This window comes from Pristiophorus japonicus, chromosome 26 (assembly GCF_044704955.1).
Source record: "Pristiophorus japonicus isolate sPriJap1 chromosome 26, sPriJap1.hap1, whole genome shotgun sequence".
In the NCBI taxonomy this organism is placed as follows: Eukaryota; Metazoa; Chordata; class Chondrichthyes; family Pristiophoridae; genus Pristiophorus; species Pristiophorus japonicus.
Genome location: NC_092002.1, coordinates 7,945,420 through 7,970,060, shown reverse-complemented (window position 1 = coordinate 7,970,060; position 24,641 = coordinate 7,945,420). Strand labels below are relative to the sequence as shown.

The window sequence follows — 24,641 nt, the reverse complement described above, 5'->3', positions numbered from 1 at the left end:
ATCTTCCACCCCTTCAACATGTAGTTCGGGATCCAGAATATTAGGTCCTTCATTGAAACATCTGTGAACTCATTCCATTTTGGCGTGGAAGCTATGCGGGACTGCCTATGATGATGAGGCTGATCGGATCATGGACTCAGCTCCACTTCCCCGCCCGCTCCCCAAAACCCTTCACTCCCGTATCGCTCAAAAAGCTGTCTATCTCCGCCTTAACTATATTCAATGACCCAGCCTACAGAGCTCTCTGGGGCAGAGATTTCCACAGATTTACTGTTGTGTATCTGTAAAGCATGCACTCCCAAGTTCCGCCACCAGGGAGCTCATCCCTTGAAGTCCCAAGGGATGCCAGCATCCCTTGGGAGCACTGTATATAAGCCGGACCCCTAAGGCCTGTTCCTCACTCTGGAGTGTCTTATTAAAGACTGAGGTCACTGTTACTTTAACCTCCCTGTGTGCAGCCTCATCTGTGTTAGGAACACAATAACTGGCGACGAGAATACGAATCTAACGCAAAGATGCAGCAAACTGTGGGCATCCTGAAGAAGTTCTCAGAGGGTGAGGACTGGGAAGCCTATGTCGAACGGCTAGACCAGTACTTTGTAGCCATCGAGCTGGACGGAGAAGGAAGCGCTGCAAAAAGGAGAGCGGTCCTCCTCACGGTCTGCAGGGCACCGACCTACAGCCTCATGAAGAATCTTCTGGCTCCGGTGAAACCCACAGATAAGTCGTATGAGGAGCTGTGTACACTGGTTCGGGAGCATCTTAACCCGAGGGAGAGCGTGCTGATGGCGAGGTATCGGTTCTACACGTGCCAGCGATCTGAAGGTCAGGAAGTGGCGAGCTACGTCGCCGAGCTAAGGCGACTTGCAGGACAATGTGGGTTTGATGGCTACCTGGAGCAAATGCTCAGAGACTTTTTTGTACTGGGCATTGGCCACAAGACCATCCATGAAAACCTTTGAATGTAGAGACACTGACCCTCAGTAAGGCCATTGCGATAGCACAGGCGTTTACGTCCACCCAGTTATAACATCAAACACATCTCTCAGCACACAAGTGCCAGCAATGTTCATAAATTAACTGGAACTGTGTTTGCGAGCAGAAATGTACAGGGCAGAAACCACGAGCCTGCAACTGCCAGCAGGCCTCAGGTGACCCAGATGACTCAGAGTCCGCAACAAAGGATGAATGCAAGGCGATTCACAGCTTGTTGGTGTTGTGGAGGCTTCCATTCAGCCTATTCATGCCGCTTCAAAGGGTATGTTTGCAAGAGCTGTGGAACAATGGGGCACCTCCAACGAGCTTGCAAATGAGCTGCAAGCTCTGTAAAACCTGCTAACCACCACGTGGCAGAGGAAGATCGGTTCATGATGGATCAAAGCAATTTCGAGCCTCAGAGAGAGGAGGCAGATGCTGAAGTATACGGGACGCACACATTTTCGATGAAATGTCCACCAATAATGCTAAATGTAAAATTGAATGGCTTACCCGTAGCCATGGAACTGATCCATCATGAGTAAAAAAATGTTTGAGAGACTGTGGTGCAACAAGGCATTCAGACCAGCCCTGAGCCCCATTCACACGAAACTGAGAACGTACACCAAAGAGCTTATCACTGTCCTGGGCAGCGCCATGGTCAAGGTCACCTACGAGGGCACGGTGCATGAACTGCCACTCTGGATTGTACCGGGTGATGGCCCCACACTGCTTGGAAGGAGCTGGCTGGGCAAAATCCGCTGGAACTAGGATGACATCCGAGCGCTATCACATGTCGATGAGGCCTCATGTACCCAGGTTCTTAACAAATTTCCTTTCCTTTTTGAGCCAGGCATTGGAAACTTTTCCGGGGCAAAGGTGCGGATCCACTTGGTCCCAGAGGCATGACCCATTCACCACAAGGTGCGAGCGGTACCTCACATTATGAGGGAGAGAGTGGAAATCGAGCTGGACAGGCTGCAACGCGAGGGCATCATCTCTCCAGTGGAATTCAGCGAGTGGGCCAGCCCGATTGTTCCAGTACTTAAAAGTGATGGCACGGCACGGTCAGGATTTGCAGTGATTATAAAGTAACTATTAATCGTTTCTCGCTACAGGACCAATACCCGCTACCTAAGGCAGACGACCTATTGCGACGCTGGCAGGAGGCAAGACGTTCACCAAGCTCGACCTGACTTCGGCCTACATGATGCAGGAGCTGGAGGAGTCTTCAAAGAGCCTCACCTGCATCAACACGCACAAGGGACTGTTCATCTACAACAGATGCCCGTTTGGAATTTGGTCGGCTGCAGCGATCTTCCAGAGAAACATGGAGAGCCTACTCAAGTTGGTACCACACACGGTGGTTTTTCAGGACGACATATTGGTCACGGGTCGGGACATCGCCGAGCACCTACAAAACCTGGAGGAAGTCCTCCAGCGACTGGATTGCGTAGGGCTGCAGCTGAAGAGGTCGAAATGCGTCTTCATGGCAACAGAATTGGAGTTTTTGGGAAGAAAGATCGTGGCGGACGGCATTCGGCCCACAGACACCAAGACAGAGGCTATCAGGAACGCGCCCAGGGCACAGAATGTCACGGAGCTGCGGTCGTTCCAGGGACTCCTCAACTATTTTGGTAACTTCCTACCGGGGTTAAGCACCCTCTTAGAGCCCCTACATGTGTTATTGCGCAAAGGTGAGAACTGGGTATGGGGAAAAAAACCAAGTAATTGCTTTTGAGAAAGCCAGAAACATTTTATGCTCCAACAAGCTGCTTGTATTGCATAACCCGTGTAAAAGACTTGTGCTAGCATCTGATGTATCGTCGTATGGAGTCGGGTGTGTATTACAACAAGCTAACGTTGCGGGGAAGTTGCAACCTGTCGCCTATGTTTCCAGGAGCTTGTCTAAGGCCAAGAGAGCCTACAGCATGATTGAGAAAGAGGCATTAGCGTGTGTTTTCGGGGTAAAGAAAATGCATCAGTACCTGTTTGGCCTCAAATCTGAGCTGGAAACCGATCACAAGCCCCTCACATCCCTGTTTGCTGAAAACAAGAGGATAAATACTAATGCCTCAGCCTGCATACAAAGGTGGGCACTCGCGCTATCAGCGTATAACTATACCATCCGCCATAGGCCAGGCACTGAGAACTGTGCGGATGCTCTCAGTCGGCTACCATTGCCCACCACGGGGGTGGAAATGGCGCAGCCTGCAAACTTGTTGATGGTGGCGCAGCCCGCAGACTTGTTGATGGTCATGGAAGCTTTTGAAAATGATAAATCACCTGTCACGGCCCGCCAGATTAGGACTTGGACCAGCCAAGATCCTCTGTTGTCCCAAGTAAAAAACTGTGTACTGCATGGGAGCTGGGCCAGCATCCCCGTTAAAATGCAAGAGCTAATCAAGCCGTTCCAGCGGCGAAAGGACGAGCTGTCCATTCTGGCAGACTGCCTGTTGTGGGGTAACTGCGTAGTGCTACCCAAAAAAGTTAGGGTGACGTTCATCTCGGATATCTACAGCACACACCCGGGTATAGTAATGATGAAAGCGATAGCCAGATCCCACGTGTGATGGCCCGGTATCGACTCTGACTTATAGAGTACTGTGTACGGCAATGCAGCGTATGTGCTCAGTTGAGCAAAACGCCCAGAGAGGCATCACTAAGTTTGTGGTCCTGGCCCTCCAGACCATGGTCGAGGATCCATGTCGACTATGCGGGCCCGTTTCTCGGTAAAATGTTCCTGGTGGTGGTGGATGCTTTTTCAAAATGGATTGAATGTGAAATAATGTCGGGAAGCACCGCCACCGCCACCATTGAAAGCCTGAGGGCCATGTTTGCCACCCACGGCCTGCCTGACATACTGGTCAGTGACAACGGGCCATGTTTCATCAGGGCTAAATTTAAAGAATTCGTGACCCGCAATGGGATCAAACATGTCACCTCGGCCCTGTTTAAACCAGCCTCCAATGTGCAGGCAGACCATAAAACAGAACCTTAAACGAGTCACAGAAGGCTCACTCCAAACCCGCCTGTCCCGAGTACTGCTCAGCTACCGCACGAGACCCCACTCGCTCACAGTGGTGCCCCTGGCTGAGCTACTCATGAAAAGGACACTTAAAACCAGACTCTCGCTGGTTCACCCCAACCTGCATGATCAGGTAGAGAGCAGGCGGCAGCAACAAAATGTAAATGATGGTCGCGCCACTGTGTCACGGGAAATTGATCTGATTGACCCTGTGTATGTGCTAAACTATGGACATGGTCCCAAGTGGATCGCAGGCACAGTGATAGCTAAAGAAGGGAGTAGGGTGTTTGTAGTCAAACTAGACAATGGACAAATTTGCAGAAAGCACCTGGACCAAACGAGGCTGCGATTCACAGACTGCCCTGAACAACCCACAGCAGACACCACCTTTTTCGAGTCCACAACACAAACCCAAAGGATCAACGACACCACCCCGGACCAGGAAATCGAACCCATCACGCCCAACAGCCCAGCAAGGCCAGGCTCACCTAGCAGCCCTGCAGAGCCAACAACACCCCAGCCCAGTGAGGGCACAGCCAACACACCAGAACAGACATAAGTACCGAGGCGGTCCACCAGGGAAAGAAAGGCCCCCGACCGCCTCACCTTGTAAATAGTTTTCACTTAGACTTTGGGGGCGGGGGGGAGTGATGTTGTGTATCTGTAAAGCGTGCACTCCCATGTTCCGCCACCAGGGAGCTCATCCCCTGAAGTCCCAAGGGATCCCAGCAGCCCTTGGGAGCACTGTATATAAGCCGGCCCCTAAGGCCTGTTCCTCACTCTGGAGTGTCTTATTAAAGACTGAGGTCACTGTTACTTTAACCTCCCTGTGTGCAGCCTCATCTGTGTTAGGAACACAATATTTACAACCCTCTGAGAGAAGAAATTTCTCCTCATCTTAGTTTTAAATGGGCAGTCCCTTATTCTGAGACTATGTCCCCTAGTTTTAGTTTCCCCTATGAGTGGAAATATCCTCTCTGCCTCCATCTTATCAAGCCCCTGTCATTATCTTATAACTTTCAGTAAGATCACCTCTCGTTCTTCTGAATTCCAATGAATATAGGCCCAACCTACTCAACCTATCCTCATAAGTCAACCCCCTCATCTCCAGAATCAACCTAGTAAACCTTCTCTGAACGGCCTCCAATGCAAGTATATCCTTCCTTAAATACAGAGACCAAAAGTGTGCGCAATACTCCAGGTGTGGCCTCACCAATACCCTGTACAGTTGTAGCAGGACTTCTCTGCTTTTATACTCCATCCCCCTTGCAATAAAGGCCAACATTCCACTTGCCTTCCTGATCACTTGTAGATTGATAGTTTTTTGGGATCTAATGGAATGGAGAGATATGGGGATGGGGCGGGAAAGTGGAGTTGAGGTTGGTGATCAGCCGTGATCTCATTGAATGGCGGAGCAGGCTCGAGGGGCCATGTGGCCAACTCCTGCTCCTATTTCTTACGTCCTTACATTTCAAAAATACTTCATTGGCTGTAAAGCGCTTCGGGACGCCCTGATGTCAGGACAGGCGCCGTGCAAATACAGCTCTCTGTCTTTATTTCTCGTAGATTGTGAATCAACTTCGCTGTTGGGCTTTTGCCCCAGTTAAGCCTTGAATCACTATGGGTCATTTTGCCATAGTTTGGAAAATATCTGTCGTCAAAGTCGTTTTATTCACAAAACACTGCGTCATTTTAGGAACCTCAGACTGCAAGAGGAAGGCAAGTTCAGCCAAGACGGAAGGGAAGATGAGAAGAGGGCACAGTGTTTCAGGGGCGAGAAGGCCATGTGTGAGGCAGATGGCAGGAAGCAACTCTTTACACAGAGGATGGCCAACAGCTGGATAGGGGCCTGGAAGGGTGGAGGGGTGGGGGAGGCGGGGGAGGGGGGAGACACTGATCCATCCAAGGAACAGCTGGATGTCGTAATGAGGAGAAGGGGAGGGTTGGCGTTTGGGAAGAAAGACGGCAGAATGGGCCACATGGCCTTCATTATTGAAACCCGTCCTTATGACTGACACCCAGTGGGACAACACAGCACGGAAACAGAGGTTCTTTAGGTTGGTATTCAGGGCTCGAGAACGTGTGTTTTCTTTCAAAAGCTGTTTTTAAACTGAGCCTATTTTCCGTTGGATTCTGGGAGACTTGATAAAATCTGGCTCTCTTATCCCAGCAGGTCCGTGCAAGATAATGCCAAAGCTGTTTTTAACTTTGTAATGTATTGACTTCATGGGTTCTTTGCTTAAGAATCCAGAGCAACACATTGCTATTAAGAACTAGTCGGTTTATTAGCAAAGGTTTAACAATCACACTACACATTACCGGTTCATCCACCAGGCTCACAACTGCATACCTCATCGTGGATGACCTAGACCTAACTGGCCGGGGTTTTATTGAGTCTTGTGAACATTACGTGACTGGCTAAGCCACTCCCAACTCAACAGCTCTACAAAGCTGTGAGCATACTCACAGTTGCGTACATTACCTTGATTCTCCTAGAATACAAAAAAATCTATGTAACTCAGCCTTGAATATATTCAACGATTCAGCATCCACAGCCACTTTCAACATTCACTCCCTCCACCACCGGCGCCCCCTGGCTGCAGTGTGCACCGTCTACAAGATGCACTGCAGCAACTCGCCAAGGCTTCTTCGGCAGCACCTCCCAAACCCGCGACCTCTACCGCCTAGAAGGTCAAGGGCAGCTGGGAATACCACCACCTCCGAATCACACACCATCCTGACTTGGAAATATATCGGCCGTTCCTTCATCGTCGCTGGGTCAAAATCTTGGAACTCCCTCCCTAACAGCACTGTGGGAACACCTTCACCACACGGACTGCAGCGGTTCAAGAAGGCGGCTCACCACCACCTTCTCAAGGGGCAATTAGGGACGGGCAATAAATGCCGGCCTTGCCAGCGACGCCCACATCCCAGGAACTAATAAAAAAAGTGGAGAGTGAACGGCCTCATTACCCGACTGACTGTCAGGCAAACAGCCTTTTCTTTTCCGACTCTAACATTTTCGAACAAATAAACAAAAGTGTTGAAAAAGAATGAGTTTTAAAATTTTAATGCCCATATGATTTTTCTGCCCCGATGTTGCTCCCAGTGGCGTCCGGGAGTTCAACCTTCAGAGAATCCTGGTGATCACGGCGAGTTCATTCCTGTCATCACTCCTCACGCCCTTTCTCCTGCTTCTAGTGTCAGCCGTGGCTCAGTGGGCAGCACTCTCGCCTCTGAGTCAGAAGGTTGTGGGTTTGAGTCCCACTCCAGAGACTTGAGCACAAAAATCCAGGCCGACACTCCCAGTGCAGTGCTGAGGGAGTGCCGCATTGTCGGAGGGGCAGTGCTAAGGGAGCGCTGCACTGTCGGAGGGGCAGTGCTGAGGGAGTGCTGCACTGTCGGAGGGGCAGTGCTGAGAGAGCGCTGCATTGTCGGAGGGGCAGTGCTGAGGGAGTGCCGCACTGTTGGAGGGGCAGTGCTGAGGGAGCGCCGTACTGAGGGAGCGCTGCACTGTTGGAGGGGCTGTGCTGAGGGAGCGCTGCACTGTCTTTTGGATGAGACATTAAACCGAGGCCCCGAATGCTCTCTTAGGTGGACGTATTGGACTGTGGTTCTTGTGTTGGACTGTTCAGCCACCTAAGGACTCATTTTAAGAGTGGAAGCAAGTCTTCCTCGATTCCGAGGGACTGCCTATGATGATGCATGTATTAAAGCCGGCAGCCAATTTGCGCACAGCAAGCTCCCACAAACAGCAATGTGATAATGACCAGATCATCTGTTTTTGTTATGTTGATTGAGGGATAAATCCATTTCTTCGGTCACTGCTCCTAAAAAGAAAGACTTGCATTTCCATAGCGCCTTTCACGATCTTACCGGCCGCCCCAAAGCACTTTACAGCCAGTGAAGCATTTTGGGAGTGTAGTCACTGTTGTAATGTATCAACACCCTCAAAGCCTCCCTGATGAAGTGCAACATCCCCACCGACACCTGGGAGTCCCTGGCCAAAGACCGCCCTAAGTGGAGGAAGTGCATCCGGGAGGGCGCTGAGCACCTCGAGTCTCGTCGCCGAGAGCGTGCAGAAACCATCCCGTGGCACTATTTCGAAGAAGAGCAGAGGAGTTCTCCCTGGTGTCCTGGGGCCAATATTTATCCCTCAATCAACATAACAATAACAGATGATCTGGTCATTATCACATTGCTGTTTGTGGGAGCTTGCTGTGCGCAAATTGGCTGCCGGCTTTAATACATGCATCATCATAGGCAGTCCCTCGGAATCGAGGAAGACTTGCTTCCACTCTTAAAATGAGTCCTTAGGTGGCTGAACAGTCCAACACAAGAACCACAGTCCCGGTCACAAATGGGACAGACAGTGGGTGGGTGGGACTGGTTTGCCGCACGCTCCTTCCGCTGCCTGCGCTTGGTTTCTGCACGCTCTCGGCGACGAGACTCGAGGTGCTCAGCGCCCTCCCGGATGCACTTCCTCCACTTAGGGCGGTCTTTGGCCAGGGTCTCCCAGGTGTCGGTGGGGATGTTGCACTTCATCAGGGAGGCTTTGAGGGTGTTGATACATTACAACAGTGACTACACTCCCAAAATGCTTCACTGGCTGTAAAGTGCTTTGGGGCGGCCGGTAAGATCGTGAAAGGCGCTATGGAAATGCAAGTCTTTCTTTTTAGGAGCAGTGACCGAAGAAATGGATTTGTAATGTTGCAATATAAATAAGGACAGACAGAATCTGAGGAGCCCCTGATGACTAATCTGTGTTGATGTAAGCTGTGACGACAGGAATGGTACTATAATTGGCCCCTGACGCTTACATACTGACCCACGGTGGGACCCATGAGGTTAACAAACTATAAGCCAAATATTATCCTCGCTACTGACATGGTGTGAAAGGGCGGGTATATTAGATGATGTCTGCAGGGACGTCCAGAAGGCATTCGATAAGGTTTAACATAGGAGATTATTAGCAAAACGGAGTGACTCATGCCAGCGAGCCGGAAGCTTCCGGAAGCTGCGCAGAAGCCTTCTCCGCCTAAATGTCAGATCCTCAAATATGACAAAGTAACGTTCACCATTGCAGATGGAGGAGCTGATCGCGACAAGCACACTCGACAAGCCTACAATAAAAGTCCCACAGTCCCACTCCAGGAGACTGGAGCACAAAGATCTAGGCTGACACACCCAGTGCAGTGCTGAGAGAGCGCCGCACTGTCGGAGGTGCCGTCTTTCGGATGAGACGCTAAACCGAGGCCCCATCTGCCTTCTCAGGTGGATGTAAAAGATCTCTCGGCCACTATTTCGAAGAAGAGCAGGGGGAGTTATCCCCGGTGTCCTGGGGCCAATATTTATCCCTCAATCAACATAACAAAAAAACAGATTATCTGGGTCATTATCACATTGCTGCTTGTGGGAGCTTGCTGTGCGCAATTTAGGCTGCTGCGTTTCCCACATTACAACAGTGACTACACTTCAAAAAAATACTTCATTGGCTGTAAACACTGAGGGATGTCCGGTGGTCGTGAAAGGTGCTATATAAATGCAAGTCTTTCTTGATGATCTAAGTGGACGGTGGAATGGGTTCGAGGGGCCGAATGGCCTCCTCCTGTCCCTATATCCTTCGCTGTCCATTGTCCTCTGATAGTACCGGTCCTTGCTTCTCGCTGCTAACACGCACTGCATTTGCGGAATCAATGTCGCCTTGGAGCATCAGCGATCATCTCCCTACAAGCCAACTTTCAGTCGAATGGGGCCTATTTTACAACTTTGGCCCTGGTGAGCACCAGCTGGCAAAGCGTTTAAGAAGCAGAATTGGAAGGAAAGGCACATTTCCTTTTGAGTCTGTATCACATTAGCAAATTTCAGCAGAGCACTCGTCAGTCAATAGTAATTGCCGACCCCATGATAGAAAACTGCAATAATGTCACTTGTCCCATAAAGCTTTGGACACTAAGGGAATCAAGGGAGACGGTGATAAGGTGGGGAATCATAGAACGGTTACAGCGAAGGAGGCCATTCGGCCCGTCGAGCCCGTGACGGCTCTCTGCAAGAGCACCTCAGCCAGTCCCACTCCCTCGCCCTTTCCCCGTAGCCCTGACATTTTTTTGTCCTTCAGGGACTTATCCAACTCCCTTTTGAAAGCCGCGATTGAGTCTGCCTCCACCACCCTCTCAGGCAGCGCATTCCAGATCCTAACCACTCGCTGCGTAAAAACGTTTTTCCTCGTGTCGCCTTTGGTTGTTCTGCCAATCGCCTTCAATCTGTGTCCCTCTGGTCCTCGACCCCTTCCACCAACGGGAACAGTTTCTCTCGATCTACTCTCGAGACCCCTCATGACTTTGAACAACTCGATCAAATCTCCTCTCAACCTTCTCTGCTCCAAGGAGAACAACCTCAGCTTCTCCAGTCTATCCCAATACTCTTAGGCAGTGCCTCGAAGCGAGGATGACTTGCTTCCACACCAAAAAGGGAGGCGTTCACAGGTGTTTCAATGAAGGACCTAATATTCCAGATCCCGAACTACATCCTGAAGGGTGGAAGATGCCTGTGGGTGGATTTTTTTAACGTGGGGCGGCCGTTGCACACCAGCCACCACACGGGGCTTGACAGAGCGAGGTCTTGGTCCAGTGGCAAGGGTTAACCAGGACGACTGGAGACCAGCTCTGCTATCCCAATAAGAGCAGAGTGCAATGCCTCCTATAGCGCTCCGTCCCACACTCAGGACCCAGCCGCCCAATTTTGTTGACTGAGACACAAACATTTTCCAGGCGGTATTAGGACTGCCCCCACCGCCATTAACGCCCCGAAATCCTAAAAAGCCGAAAATCCAGTCTTGATATAAATGTAAGGCTTTCTTTTCCCCTTTCTCGTCAATGATCGGCTCAATGTGCGAAGCAGAGCACCCATCGCCCAAACGCTTTCTGATGATGGAGCCCTGCTAGTACCGCGCAGTACCTCAGGGCTCTCTCTCTCCCTCTCACATTCCTTCCAGTCCTGGGACAATCGAGTGGCCAGGAGCCAAGATTGCTGTCGCCGTTCCATCCTGTCCCAGTGCTCTGATGGTGCCATTATCTCTCTTCACTCAGTTACAGTCCATGCAAATCACACAGAACTGACACTTTCATTACTGTCCCGGTCACCTTGGGACACTGTTTTGAGGTGCAGTGCAGCCAGGAGCAGCAAAATATATAATAGTTTGATAAAGGATGTAAGATAAATATTCAGGATTTTTTTTTAAAAGGCAATTATTTTAACCCTTACCCTGCTGAATTAACAGTGACTCTGTACAGTTAGTGAGTGACCCTTACCCTGAATAAACAGCGATTCTGTACAGTTAGTGAGTGACCCTTACTCTGAATAAACAGTGACTCTGTACAATTACAATGAGTGACCCTTACCCTGAATAAACAGTGACTCTGTACAGTTAGTGAGTGACCCTTACCCTGAATAAACAGTGACTCTGTACAGTTAGTGAGTGACCCTTACCCTGAATAAACAGTGACTCTGTACAGTTACACAGTGAGTGACCCTTACCCTGAATAAACAGTGACTCTGTACAGTTAGTGAGTGACCCTTACCCTGAATAAACAACGACTCTGTACAGTTAGTGAGTGACCCTTACCCTGAATAAACAGTGACTCTGTACAGTTACACAGTGAGTGACCCTTACCCTGAATAAACAGTGACTCTGTACAGTTAGTGAGTGACCCTTACCCTGAATAAACAGTGACTCTGTACAGTTACACAGTGAGTGACCCTTACCCTGAATAAACAGTGACTCTGTACAGTTACAGTGAGTGACCCTTACTCTGAATAAACAGTGACTCTGTACAGTTACAGTGAGTGACCCTTACCCTGAATAAACAGTGACTCTGTGCAGTTACACAGTGAGTGACCCTTACCCTGAATAAACAGCGACTCTGTACAGTTACAGTGAGTGACCCTTACCCTGAATAAACAACGACTCTGTACAGTTACAGTGAACTGGGGCAAAAAAAGAAAGACTTGCATTTATACAGCACTTTTCACGACCCAAAGCACTTTACAGCCAATAAAGAACTTTTGGAGTGCAGTCACTGTAGTAATGTGGGAAACGCGGCAGCCAATTTGCGCACAGCAAGCTCCCACAAACAGCAAAAGTGATAATGACCAGATCATCAATTTTAGTGATATTGGTTGACTCTGTGGACAGCGCGGTGGCCCCGACCTGCGAGAGACCATCAGCGGCAGGTCGGGGCCGTAAAAGGAGCAGCGAGAGTCGGCCATGGGCAGTGTGGCGGAGTACTACGGCAAGGTACAGCGCGAGCTGGTGCAGGAGGGCGACGGCAGCGAAGAGGGACATCATCAAGGTCCAGGTCAGTGATTGGAGCGCGGGCAGGTACAGCAGGAGCGGGCGAGGTCGGGGCGATGGAGCGGCGAGAGATTGTAGAGGGACGTGATCGGGGCCTGGAAGAGGCGTGAGTTTGGGGCCCAGGAGAGGCGAGAGCCCAGGGGCAGCACGGGCCCAGCCCACACTGTGCGATATGTGATATGTGCGCACTAGGCCCGTGCAGCAGAGCTGGTCTCCAGTCGTCCTGGTTAACCCTTGCCACTGGACCAAGACCTCGCTCTGTCAAGCCCCGTGTGGTGGCTGGTGTGCAACGGTCACCCCACGTTAAAAAAATCCACGCACAGGCATCTTCCACCCTTCAACTGGAGTTCGGGATCCGGAATATTAGGTCCTTCAATGAAACACCTGTGAATTCATCACTTTTTGGCGGGGAAGCAAGTCATCCTCGCTTCGAGGGACTGCCTATGATGATGGTTGAGAGATAAATATTGTTTTGGATACTGGGGAGAACTCCCCTGCTCTTCTTCGAAATAGTGGCCGTGGGATCTTTTACATCCACCTGAGAAAGCAGAGGGGGCCTCAGTTTAACGTCTCATCCGAAAGACGGCACCTCCGACAGTGCGGCACTCCCTCAGCACTGCACTGGGGAGTGTCGGCCTAGATTTTTGTGCTCAAGTCTCTGGCGTGGGACTTGGACCCACGACCTTCTGACCCACAGGCGAATTGGTAGGACACTGTACTGAAGCCCTGGTGGGATAGGAGGAGAGAGATGTGGACTCAGTACCGAAACAGGAAGACACTCAACCCAACCTGAATGAGTTTTGAACACCAATCTTATCTTCGTCCTGCCTTGGTTTTGCTGCCTTCAAACTATAGAGTATACTTTCCATTACTTTGTAAACTTGGTTTCAAACCCAGAATCATTTACAATTTATTGTTAACTGTAAAAAAAAATACAGTGCGCATATCAGCAATCTCATCCAGAGATGCTTGGAAAAATATGAAGCTGGATAATTGCAGCTGTTGTTGGCTATGTGTCAGGCTTGGCTCAGTGGGCAGCACACTCGCCTCTGAGGCAGAAGGTCAGACTTGAGCACTAAATCCAGGCCGACACTCCCAGTGCAGTGCTGAGGGAGCGCCACACTGTCGGAGGTGACGTCTTTCGGATGAGACGTTAAACCGAGGCCCCGTCTGCTCTTCTCGGGTGGACGTAAAATATCCCATGGCGCTATTTCGAAGAAGAGCAGGGGGAGTTCTCCCCGGTGTCCTGGGGCCAATATTTATCCCTCGATCACAACGTAACAAAAAAGATGATCTGGTTATTATCACATTGCTGTGTGTGTGAGAGCTTGCTGTGCGCAAATTGGCTGCCGCGTTTCCCACAATACAACAGTGAGTGCACTCTAAAAAGTACGTCATTGGCTGTAAAGCGCTTGGTGACGTCGGATAGGCGTGATGTGAACCCAAGGTTTCCTTTCTGCATACGATCTCAATGTACATTTTCGCACAGCGTAAGAATGTGAACTTTAACCTGTTTATGCGTTTGTTGGTAAAATGGTAAGACGGAAAGCGGAGGGAGTGAATGATTGCAGTGTTTTACTTCCTTGGTTACTGACTGGTGGTAGGTGGTTGCTAAGTAAATAAGAGATGCAAAGTATGCTCCCCTGTATTGTCAGTGTATATAAGGCGTTTTCGATTAAACTTGGAGCATGTGGTTAAGCTGGTGTCACCATAGACACGCCTGTGATTTGTAATGAGTTGTTTTGGCTGATGTAGAAGAGGATTAACTTTGTATCTAACCCCGTGCTGTACCTGCCCTGGGAGTGTTTGATGGGACAGTGTAGAGGGAGCTTTACTCTGTATCTAACCCGTGCTGTACCTGTCCTGGGAGTGTTTGATGGGACAGTGTAGAGGGAGCTTTACTCTGTATCTAACCCCCTGTACTTGCCCTGGGAGTGTTTGATGGGACAGTGTAGAGGGAGCTTTACTCTGTATCTAACTCGTGCTGTACCTGCCCTGGGAGTGTTTGATGGGACAGTGTAGAGGGAGCTTTACTCTGTATCTAACCCCGTGCTGTACTTGCCCTGGGAGTGTTTGATGGGACAGTGTAGAGGGAGCTTTACTCAGTATCTAACCCCGTGCTGTACCTGCCTTGGGAGTGATGAACACGAATACTAGGGCATAAGGTGGAAAATTGTTCCGCTCCTTAAGACCGACGTCAGTCACTTTGAAGTGCAAAAAAAATTTGAAGAATGTTAAAAGCAAAGCAGGGTTTGGATTAGTTGCGGAACATTTAAATGTAATCAAGATCTGTCTCACTAAAGGATGTTGTTTCTTAAAACTAAGATATTCTGCTGTTGAATCATGCAAAGTTCCATATTGGAACATAATAATTAGGAATGGGCCATTCGGCTCCTCGAGCCTGCTCCGCCATTGAAGAAGATCATGTTCGATCATCCACCTCAATTACACTTTCCTACCCGATCTCCATATTGTAATGTATTTGCTTCATGGGTTCTTTGCAACACATTGCTATTAAGAACGAGTTGGTTTATTAACAAAGGTTTAACAAACATTACCAGTTCATCCACTAGGCTCACAACTGCATACCTCATCGTGGATCACCCGCAACCAACTGGCTGGGGTTTTATTGAGTCTTGTCAACATCACGTGACTGGCTAAGCCACTCACAGTGAAGCAGCTCTACAAACCTCTGAGCATACTCACAGGTGAATGCATTACACATATTCCCTTGATTCCCTTCGAGTCCAAACATCTATCTAACTCAGCCTTGAATATACTCAATGACTGAGCCTCCAAAGATTCACCACCCTCTGAGTTTTTTTTATCCGTTTATGAGATATGGGCATCGTTGGTGAAGAAATTCCTTCTCATCTCGGCCTGAAATGGCCGACCCCTTTTCCTGAGACTGTGACCCCTGGTTCTAGACTCTTCAGCCCGGGGGAAACAACTATATTGTTGCAAACCCTGCCACTACAAATCGTGCCATTACAGTGCGGCAATACCAACCTGCCGTTACAAGTTCTGCTGATACACCATTACAAACCCCTTTCCCTAAAGCCCTGTTGCACTCAGGAGCAATGTTCCCCCTCAGGTCCCTCATGAGGTTGATTCCTGAGATGAAGGGGTTGTCTTATGAAGAAAGGCTGAGCAGGTTGGGCCTGTACTCGTTGGAGTTTAGAATAATGAGAGGGGATCTTATTGAAACCTGTAAGATTCTGAGGGGGGCTTGGCAGGGTCGATGCAGAGAGAATGTTTCCCCTCCTGGAGAAATCTAGAACTATGGGGGCATAGTTTCAGAGTAAAGGGCCGCCCATTTAGAACTGAGATGAGGAGGAATTTCTTCTCTCAGGGGGTTGTGAACCTGTGGAACTCTCTGCCCCAGAGAGCTGTGGAGGCTGGGTCATTGAATATATTTAAGGTGGAGATAGACAGATTTTTGAACGATAAGGGAGTGAAGGGTTATGGGGAGCGGGCGGGGAAGTGGAGTTGAGGCCAAGATCAGATCAGCCATGGTCTTATTGAATGGCGGAGCAGGCTCGAGGGGCCGAATGGCCGACTCCTGCTCCTATTGCTTATGTTCTTATGGAAGGTGAGTGAGCAATCAGGAGGTCCCGTTGATTCTGCTCTCTGCGCAGTAAACTAAAAGGGACAGCGCACCAAAGGAAGACTCGGGGGAACTTGCTCAGAGTGGAGCTTAGACTGCTGGCCATATGTAGTCAACCACGTCACAGCCTTTGCTCGATTAAATCTAGCGAGTAAATATCTAAATTAATTCCAGATCTGCGCTGAGTTATCCAATCCAGATGAACGAAGGCAGCAGGCTAACATCACAGAATCAGAGAACGGTTACAGCACAGAAGGAGGCCATTCGGCCCGTCGAGCCCGTGCCGGCTCTCTGCAAGAGCCCCTCAGCCAGTCCTTCTCCCCCGCCCTTTCCCCGTAGCCCTGCTAATTTTTTTCCTTCAGGGACTTATCCAACTCCCTTTTGAAAGCCGCGATTGAGTCTGCCTCCCCCGCCCTCTCACGCAGCGCATTCCAGATCCTAACCACTCGCTGCGTAAAAAAAATCTTTCCCTCATGTCGCCTTTGGTTCTTCTGCCAATCGCCTTCAATCCGTGTCCTCTGGTTCTCGACCCTTCCACCGATGGGAACAGTTTCTCTCGATCTACTCTGACCAGACCCCTCATGATTTTGAACACCTCGATCAAATCTCCTCTCGACCTTCTCTGCTCCAGGGAGAACAACCCCAGCTTCTCCAGTCTAGCCCCGTCACTGAAGTCCCTCATCCCTGGAACCATTCTCGGAAATCTTTCCTGCGCCCTCTCTAAGGCCTTCACATCCTTCCTAAAGTGCGGGGCCCAGAATTGGACACAATACTCCAGTTGGGGCCGAACCAGGGTTTTATACAGATTCGGCATTATTTCCACAATTTTGTACTCTATGCCTCTTATTTATTAAGCCTTTTTTAACCGCTTTCTCAACTTGCCCTGCCATCTTCAACGATTTGTGCACACATACGCTCTCTGTTCCTGCACCAAGTTCCCCTCCAAGCCACACACCATCCCGACTTGGGACATATATCAGACCGTTCCTTCATCGTCGCTGGGTCACAATCCTGGAACTCCCTCCCTAACAGCACTGTGGGAGTACCTTCACCACACGGGACTGCAGCGGTTCAAGAAGGCGGCTCACCACCACCTTCTCGAGGGGCAATTAGGGACAGGCAATAAATGCCGGCCTTGCCAGCGACGCCCACATCCCGAAGAATCACTGCTGGGACAGAGTTAGGGGAGCTATGACTGGACTCAGTGCTGCGGGATCAGGAGGAGGAAAGAAATGTTCCCCCTCAAATGTGGTTGTGGTGCGCGGGGCAGTTTTTTTAGCGCGCGGTATTTGGGGGCTTGTGAGCGGCCTGCTGAGCCTCTGGGCACGCTCGCAGCTTTAGCGGGAGCAAGGCACACAGCTCCTGGTCACTGACCTGCCTAGGAGTGAGACCGTGCGCGCTGGAGGGCAGTGCGGTCGGCTCGAACACGATGCCTCCGCAGGTCGAACAGCCCACCAAGGCCGCATCAATGATCAGACAAGCAGAGTGGCCGCAAGGGAGGGGTGGGGGGAGACACAATAAGACTGAGGAAAGAAGATGTATAACAATTTATTTTTGCCTGTACCTTCAATCTGTTTTCTCTTTATTTTATGACCACAAAAAATCGTCACTGCTCCTTGATCCCTGAAGCTAAGAAATAGTTCTGGAATTTCCCAGTGTCTGATCCCACTTGAAGCCATGGATGATAGTCAATTAGTCTTGGGTACAGGCTCGGGAAATAACTGGTGGCGTACAAACACCAGCAGTGGCTTCGTGTCATCAAGTCCTCCAAAACCCGCTGCTTCACCAAGTATCCTTTTCTTTCATTGGCGAGAAGCCTGGGTAATAGGCCGAAGCCAAGCGTTCTGGTCGGGCCGTTAAAATCACATGGGCTACTCACCCGCCCGGTGTGATATCTTTACACACAACTACCAAAGCACACACACAACACAAGATGGCTCCGAACAGAACTGTGTCACCTGACCTTGCCACATTGTTATTACACCAGTAGTCCACTAGGTGGAGCTCTATTACACCCGGGGCCGCTGGGATCCCGCCCACCGGCAGAGGGTCCTTCTTTACACTTGCATAGCGGCTCGGTGGTAGCATGGTGGTTATGTTACTGGACTAATAATCCAGAGGCCTGGACTAATGCTCCAGAGTCATGAGTTCAAATCCCATCACGGCAGCTGGGGAATTTAATTTCAGTTAATTAAATAAATCTGGAATAAAAAGTTAGTGTCAGTAATGGTGACCATGTAACTATTGGATTGTCATAAAAACCCATCGGGTTCACGAACGCCCTTTAGGGAAGGAAATCTGCTGCCCTTACCCGGTCTGGCCGATATGTGACTCCAGTCCCACAGCGATGTGGTTAACTGTCCCTCTGAAATGGGCCAACGAGAACAGCGGTTGAAGAAGGTGGCTCACCACCTTCAACAATAACTTGTATTTATATAGCGCCTTTAACGTAGTGAAACGTCCCAAGGTGCTTCGCAGGAGTATTACGCGCTAAAAATCTGACACCGAGCCGCATAAGGAGAAATTAGGGCAGGTGACCAAGAGGTTGGTTTTAAGGAGTGTCTTGAAGGAGGATAGAGAGGCGGAGAGGTTTAGGCAGGGAGATCCAGAGCTTGGGGCCCAGGCAACAGAAGGCACGGCCACCGATGGTTGAGCGAGATAGGGATGTGCGAAGCCATGGAGGGATTTGAAAACAAGGATGAGAATTTTGAAATTGAGGCCATTACTTAACCGGAAGCCAATGTGGGTCAGCGAGCACAGGGGGTGATGGGTGAGCGGGATTCGGTGCGAGCTAGGAGATGGGGCAGTCGAGTTTTGGATCACCGCTAGTTTACGTAGGGTAGAATGTGGGAGGCCAGCCAGGAGTGCGTTGGAATAGTCAAGTCTAGAGGGAATGGCAGGACTGTCGTATGAGGAGTGATTGGGTCGGCTCGGCCTGTATTCACTAGAGTTTAGAAGAATGAGAGGGGATCTCATTGAAACGTATAAAATTCTGACTGGGTTGGATAGACTGGATGCGGGGAGAATGTTTCCCCTGGCTGGGAAGTCTAGAACAAGGGGTCACAGTCTCAGGATACGGGGTAGGAAATTTAGGACCGAGATGAGGAGAAATGTTTTCACTCAGAGGGTGGTGAACCTGTGGAATTCTCTACCACAGAAGGCTGTGGAGGCCAAGTCACTGAATATATTTAAGAGGGATGTAGATATATTTCTAGAAACAAAAGGCATCAAGGGGTATGGGGAAAAAGCAGGAATTTGGTGTTGAGATAGAGGATCAGCCATGATCATATTGAATGGTGGTGCAGACTCGAAGGGCCGAATGGCCTACTACTGCTCCTATTTTCGATGTTTCTGACATGGGCAACTTGAGCGAGCCGGGAACTAATGAGAAGAGGGATTGACAGTTTGTAGATTTGGCCCTCCCTGGACGGAAAAAACTCGGACTCCTCACTCCAGTGTAAACACAGCGGGTGGATTGGTTGAGAATGCTTCCTTTTAAGCTCCTCTCAGCCAGCGCATTACTCAAACACAAGAGAATTAGGCCAAAAATAAAGATGAAAAAGAGTCAATCCTTGACTTCAAAGTGACCCGGTCTAAAGAACGCAGCAGGATGGGAAAAAAGGTCCTCATTGAATCGGGTCCCGGACGAGATGTTGTCTTAATCACGATCGGTAACTCTTCCCCCTGCACAAGTTACCCGTGTGTACATGTCCACAGAAACGCGCTCTCTACGAATCGATGACTCCGGTCCAAATGGTTGCATGCCGACACACTTTGCATGAGCTTGCGTGGATGTGAAGGATTATAATCAGGCTTTACTTTTAATCCTCCTTGCTTTATGAAAAAAACTTTTCATAATGGGCATCATTCAGTCGCCACACCAGAGCCCAGTGTTGCAAGCGGGGACAATCTGAAGGACATATACGCCTTAGAGGGCGTGCAACAAATGCTCACTAGACCGATCCCTGGGTTGAGGGGCTGGCCTACGAGGAGGGATGGTGTTGTACATTGGGCTTATACTCTCTGGAGTTGAGAAGAGGTGATCTCATTTAAAACATATAGAATTCTTAGAGAGCTTGAGAGAACATAACATAAGAACATAAGAAATAGGAGCAGGAGTCGGCCATTTGGCCCCTCGAGGCAGCTCCGCCATTCAATAAGATCATGGCTGATCTGATCATGGACTCAGCTCCACTTCCCCGCCCGCTCCCATAACCCCTTATCCCCTTATCGCTCAAAAATCTGTCTGTCGCCGCCTTAAATATATTCAATGACCCAGTTCTCTGGGACAGAGAATTTCATAGATTTACAACCCTCTCAGAGAAGAAATTCCTCCTCATCTCAGTTCTAAATGGGCGGCCCCTAATTCTGAGTCTATGTCCCCTAGTTTTAGTTTCCCCTATGAATGGAAATATCTTCTCTGCATCCACCTTGTCGAGCCCCCTCATTATCTTATGTGTTTCGATAAGATCACCTCTCATTCTTCTGAAATCCAATGAGTAGAGGCCCAACCTACTCAATCTATTTTCATAAGTCAACCCTCTCATCCCCGGAATCAATCTAGTGAACCTTCTCTGAACTGCCTCCAATGCAAGTATATCCTTCCTTAGATATGGAGACCAAAACTTTACGCAGTGTACAGGGTAGATGCTGAGAGGTTGTTTCCCTCTGGCTGGAGAGTCTGGAACTAAGGGACATATTAGTCTTAGGATAAGGGGTCAGCCATGTAGGACTGAGATGAGGAGGAATTTCTTCACTCAGAGGGTTAGGAATCTTTGGAATTCTCTGCCCCAGAGGGCTATGGATGCCAAGTTGTTGAGGCTGAGATCGATAGATTTTTGGAGTCCATGGGAATGGAGGGATATGGGGATTGGTCGGGAAAGTGGAGTTGAGGTCGAAAATCAGCCATGATCTCATTGAATGGCGGAGCAGGCTCGAGGGGCCGAATGGCCAACTCCTGCTCCCATTTCTTGTGTTCTTATGTTCAATCAAGTGTCTATCTGCGGACTGCCAGACACCAGGCTGTGTTGGTGTATGAAGAAGTGACCGAAGTAGCTTCAATCACCTGGGCAGTCAAGTTCGACTGGCAAATTACCCTGGCAACCTTTTCACCATGTGTTTGTCAAGACAGTAACAGCCCAGGTAAACATATCGGACAATCGCTTCCATATCAACGGCAGAACTCCCCAAAACCCCACTCCCCAAAAAACAAAAATGAACAATATAAAGTCCCTCAAACAGTTCTGAAAGTTCCGCTGTTTACCCGGCGTTTGCTCCACGCTGTGTCGGAGGCGAGACTTTCGTCAGTAACACCACTTTACATCGCACCGTTAACGTCAAAGAAAAGTCTGACGGCATTGCAGAGGTGCAATCAGAGGGAAGAACGAAGCAGAATTTAAGCAATAGGAGCAGGAGTCGGCCATTCGGCCCCTCGAGCCTGCTCCGCCATTCAATGAGATCACGGCTGATCATCGACCTCAACTCCACTTTCAACAACATAGTAAAACGTCCCAAGGTGCTTCACAGCAGAGTTCTAAAACAAAACTTGACACCGAGCCGCATAAGGAGATATTAAGGCAGGTGACCAAAAACTTGATCAAAGAGGTCGGTTTTAAGGGGCGTCTTAAAGAAAGAAAGAGAGGCAGAGAGGTTTAGGGAGGGAATTCCAGAGCTTGGGGCCCAAGCAACTGAAGGCACAGCCGCCAATGGTGGAATGATGGAAATCGGGGGTTACTCAAGAGGCCAGAATCCTCATACCCCTTGATTCCCTTAGTGTCCGTGTTGATCCCAGACTTGAACATACTTAACGACTGAGAATTCACAGCCCTCTGGGGTAGAGCATCCCAAAGGTACTCGGAGAAGGTTGATCAAAGAAGTGGGCGGGTTTTAAACATGAAAAAAGTGTGTCGAGACGCAGTGAATTCAAGAGCCTGGAACCTAGATGATTAAAGGCACACCCTTCTTTTAGTTAGTCCAGTCTCACACAGGAAAAGTGACCTGAGTGTGTGTGTGTGTGTGTGTGAGAAAGAGAGACATTAACCCCAACAGCTAACTAAAGAAAGACCACCAGGCGTCCCAAAGCGCTTTACAGCCAATGAAGTACTTTTGGAGTGTAGTCACTGTTGTAATGTGGGAAATTTGCACACAGCAAGCTCCCACAAACAGCAATGTGATAATGACCAGATCATCTGCTTTTTGCTATGTTGATTGAGGGATAAATATTGGCCCCAGGACACCTCCCCCTGCTCTTCTTCAAAATAGTGGCCACGGGATCTTTTATGTCGACCTGAGAGAGCAGACAGGGCCTCGGTTTAACGTCTCATCCGAAAGACAGAACCTCCAACAGTGCAGCGCTCCCTCAGCACTGCACTGGGAGCATCAGCCTAGATTTTGTGCTCAAGTCCCTGGAGTGGGGCTTGAACCGACAACTTGCTGACCCAGAGGTGAGAGTGCTGCCCACTGAGCCACAGCTGGCACTACAAGCTTGAAAGCTGTCATTTTGAGCCACAAGGTACTAAAACCCGATTGGCTCTCGAGACGAGTCAGCGCGTAACGGATTAACACGGTCAGTTCCTCTTTGCCTTCCTTCTCCTCCTGCTCCCCTCTCCTTCCTGAACACACCCTTTACATTTAAAAAAAAAACATTTTAAAAAGGAAACGTTCAAAGCAAACTTGCGTTTGGTGTGTCCCATTCGAACAGCAGTGATCCCGATCGGACGGTCTGGAGAAATCCTCGTGATTCCCGTCTCCTGGTATCCTGGCAAACGCTCTTCCATCCACCAGCTTCCCGCGCTGATCGGGTGCTCGAACGGCCAGACTTTTTTCGCTGCGTGAAGCACGCTCAATTTAGAAACAAAACGCTGTCAACTATTTCAAATTTGCCTCTTTGGCAAAACGGCCCTAAGCCCCTGAGTCACAACTTGACATCTCACAGCCAAGTAATTATGTCGTGATCCATTGCGTATCGATTCAATTCCGGCTTTTAAAAACGTTCACTTTGCTCTCCGAAAGTCCGTGTGAAACCGGTCCTGTGTGACTTGAGCAGGTGCCAGAGTGGTTCTCCTTTTACTCCCTCTCGTTCGCTCTCTCTCTCTCTCTCTCTCTCTCTCACATGCTCTCTCCTTATCCTTTCAATCACTCGCTGCCTTCTCTGTGCGCTCGTTTGAAAGCCAAAGTAGACAATCGCAGCCTGGGCGAGAGAGAGGGAGCGGACTGGGAATCCAACCTGTTGTGCTGTGCTTGAAAGAACACTGCCAATTTGCTTCAATAGACACTGAGAAACAGGAAGTGCCTTGTAAGTCGCTTGAGGCATCCAGTAAGCTTTTTTTTCCTCCAAGCCTCTGACTTTCACCAGGCGGAGGGAAGCATTAACTCCTTCCTGCCCGTGTTCTTTCACAGAGCATTGTAGCAGCGAAGCAGAGACTTCAAGCCTTCTCCACCTCACCCACCCCAACCTAACCTCTGCAGTTTTCTGGGCCGCAGTTTTCCTTTTCCTGCCTGAGGCACGTTAGGGTAGATATTCGCCCTCGGGAGGCAGCACAGGACAGGCAGTATCGCAGCAGTGTTCCAGGCCCAGCCTGGCGGGCCCCACAGCTGCTGAATACAGTCTCGCCTCCGGGTCAGGAGCTCGTGGATTCAAGCCCCACTCCTGAGATTCGAGCACAACAAAAATGTACACTTACACAGCGCATTTCACCACCTCAGGGCGTCCCAAAGCGCTTTACAGCTGATTAGCATCCTCGACCAGGCCAACATCCCCAGCATCGAAGCACTGACCACACTCGATCAGCTCCGCTGGGTGCACCACATTATCCACATGCCAGACACGAGACTCCCAAAGCAAGCGCTCTACTCGGAACTCCTTCACGGCAAACGAGCCAAAGGTGGGCAGAGGAAACGTTACAAGGGACCACCCTCAAAGCCTCCCTGATAAAGTGCAACATCCCCACCGACACCTGGGAGTCCCTGGCCAAAGACCAGTCCGCCCTAAGTGGAGGAAGTGCATCCGGGAGGGCGCTGAGCACCTCGAGTCTCGTCGCCGAGAGCATGCAGAAACCAAGCGTAGGCAGCGGAAGGAGCGTGCGGCAAACCAGACTCCCCACCCACCCCTTCCCTCAACCACTGTCTGTCCCACCTGTGACAGGGACTGTGGCTCTCGTATTGGACTGTTCAGCCACCTGAGGACTAATCTTAAGAGCGGAAGCAAGTCTTCTTCGATTCCGAGGGACTGCCTATGACGATGACAGCCAAGGAAGTTCTTTTAAAGTGCGGTCACGCGGGAAAGGCGGCAGCCAATGTGCGCACAGCAAGCTCCCACAAACAGTCCCATGATAACGACCAGATAGTCTGTTTTTTGTTATGTTGTTCAAGGGATAAATATTGGCCCCAGGACACCCGGGGATAACTCTCCTGCTCTTCTTCAAAATAGTGGCCCTGGGATCTTTTACCCGAGAGAGCAGACGAGGCCTCGGTTTGACGTCTCAGCCGAAAGACGGCACCTCCGACAGTGCGGCACTCCCTCAACACTGCACCGGAGTTTCAGCCTGGATTATGGGCCCAAGGCTGCTGGGGTTGTCCTCTGAGGAGAGATTGAGTAGACTAGGCCTATATTCCCTAGAGTTTAGAAGAATGAGAGGCGATCTTATTGAAACATATTAAATTCTTAAGGGGCTTAACAG

The 24,641-nt window shown here is 49.8% G+C and overlaps 1 protein-coding gene across 1 annotated transcript in view; it reads right to left on the bottom strand.

The window, feature by feature from the left end:
- LOC139239074 (G-protein coupled receptor 4-like) overlaps positions 1 to 23,193 on the bottom strand; it is a 51,988-nt gene extending 28,795 nt beyond the window's left edge. The window contains exon 1 of the mRNA XM_070867587.1: positions 22,640 to 23,193. The gene's annotated coding sequence lies outside the window, so the exon portion shown is untranslated. The remainder of the gene's footprint in view (positions 1 to 22,639) is intronic.
- Between the last annotated feature and the right edge of the window lie 1,448 nt (positions 23,194 to 24,641).